Source organism: Terrapene carolina, unplaced genomic scaffold (assembly GCF_002925995.2).
Source record: "Terrapene carolina triunguis isolate 2854851 unplaced genomic scaffold, T_m_triunguis-2.0 Scaffold171, whole genome shotgun sequence".
Lineage (NCBI taxonomy): Eukaryota > Metazoa > Chordata > Testudines > Emydidae > Terrapene > Terrapene triunguis.
This window is the reverse complement of record NW_020664522.1, coordinates 4,063,154-4,064,940: the sequence shown is the minus strand read 5'-3', so window position 1 is coordinate 4,064,940 and position 1,787 is coordinate 4,063,154. Positions and strand designations below refer to the sequence as shown.

The window sequence follows — 1,787 nt, the reverse complement described above, 5'->3', positions numbered from 1 at the left end:
TCTTGTACTGAAAAATGCTAGTGGGTTCCAGCAGGTGAGTCTTGGATCTAAAGCCTGATCCAGAGCTTAGAAGATTCTCATTGTCATTGACTTCAGTGGCCTTTGGATCAGACCCATTGCCTGCAAAACAGTCTGTCCTATTGCTTTTGTCCCCTACATGTATCTTTCCCTCTTGACTGGCAGCACGCTTCCATGAGGTACCCTGTTTTCCATTCTGTCTCTCTACCCTCTATCTGCCCCCTTTTGCATGCACAACACCTGCCTCCATTCCTGGCTTCCCTTATACACAGCCTGACAGGGCTCATATAATATATATATTTTTACAACAATGAATCCTTTATAGGAATATATCTAAAAACAACAACAACCAGACAGGAGCTGTTGATTTTCTGTGCCCTAAAGAAAAGCCCTTGTGATCACAATGAAGTCCCAGGCCTTTTCTGAAGGACTCCACAATAGCAGCGCTGGCTCATATGTGCAAAGGGGATCTCTTTTATTGGCTCTCCCTCTGAGATCCCATTTTTTGCCACTGATGCCTTCCATCTCCTCCTCCCCCACACCTTTAAATTTATTTCACATCATATATCACCCTTCGCCCCCCACCCCCAACACATCCCCCTTTCTCTTTCTTTCTTTTCCTTTCACAAATCAAGAGAGAGAGGGGAAGGGAGGGGGGAAAAGCAGGGAGGAGGGGAGAGACTCTTTGGAGGAGGAGGAGAAGAGTTTGAAAGAGTTCAGAGCAAGCTGAGGAACAATAGAAGCAGGTCAGCATATTCATTGTGCCAGGCTCTTATCCATCTAAATGAAGGGAAAATCCTGACTTGTGTCCCAGCTGGGAGAAGTTTTGTTGTGTTTTGTTTTTTGTTGTCATCACCACCCCCCACCCCCAGTTCTCTTTTTCAAGATGGATCAAAGTGCCCCCCCAGTCACTCCCCTACCCTTTCTTACAGCTCCCCTTCCCCCTTCAGCATAGCACAATGCAGCCTTTTGTGGAAGCCATTGTTGTGGCCTTTTGCACCTCATTATCCTCATTGTGGGTTCCCCATTATTCCGCCCCGCCTCTGGTAAATAAACTCTATAGTGAAAGGCAGGGAGAATGGGAAGGGGAGGGGAGAGGCGGGGATGCTGGGAGGAGAAGGGTGGGGGATTTGCCTTTTTTTTGCCCCCACCTGTCATTTAGGCAAACAACAATAGAAAGCGAGGAACAAATACACATGAGAAGGGAGGAGAGGGAGGGAAGTACAGGGAGGACCAGTCCAGGACATAATAACAAAGCTCTGTGTGTGTGTGTTTGCAAACATGCCCTGTGCTGTGGCTACCTGCAATGTCAGCGACAGGCAGTGGAGCACTTTCCAGTGGCCCTAGAGCAGCCATTTCCTGGCAAGGGGTCAGGACCAACTTGGGAACCATAATAAATTCAAAGCACTCACCATAGAACAGAACTTAATTCGGCAGCACATATACTAAAATTGGAATGATACAGAGAAGATTAGCATGGCCCCTGCACAAGGATGACACACAAAATTCGTGAAGTATTCCCTATTTGGTGGGAGGGATAGCTCAGTGGGTTGAGCATTGCCCTGCTAAACCCGGGGTTGTGAGCTCAATCTTGAGGGGGCCATTTAGGGATCAGGGCAAAAATCTGTCAGGGACAGTACTTGATCCTGCTGTGAAGGCAGGGGATTGGACTCAACTCAAGTATCAGGGGGTAGCCGTGTTAGTCTGTATCTACAAAAACAACAAGGAGTCTGGTGGCACCTTAAAGACTAACAGATTTATTTGGGCAT

General features: G+C 47.5%; 1 non-coding gene across 1 annotated transcript; it reads left to right on the top strand.

Annotated features, from left to right (window-relative positions):
• Positions 1-1,439: 1,439 nt before the first annotated feature.
• On the top strand, positions 1,440-1,547 carry LOC112113046. The gene has a single exon (XR_002908665.1). It is a non-coding gene; the product is annotated as a U6 spliceosomal RNA (small nuclear RNA).
• Positions 1,548-1,787: the final 240 nt, after the last annotated feature.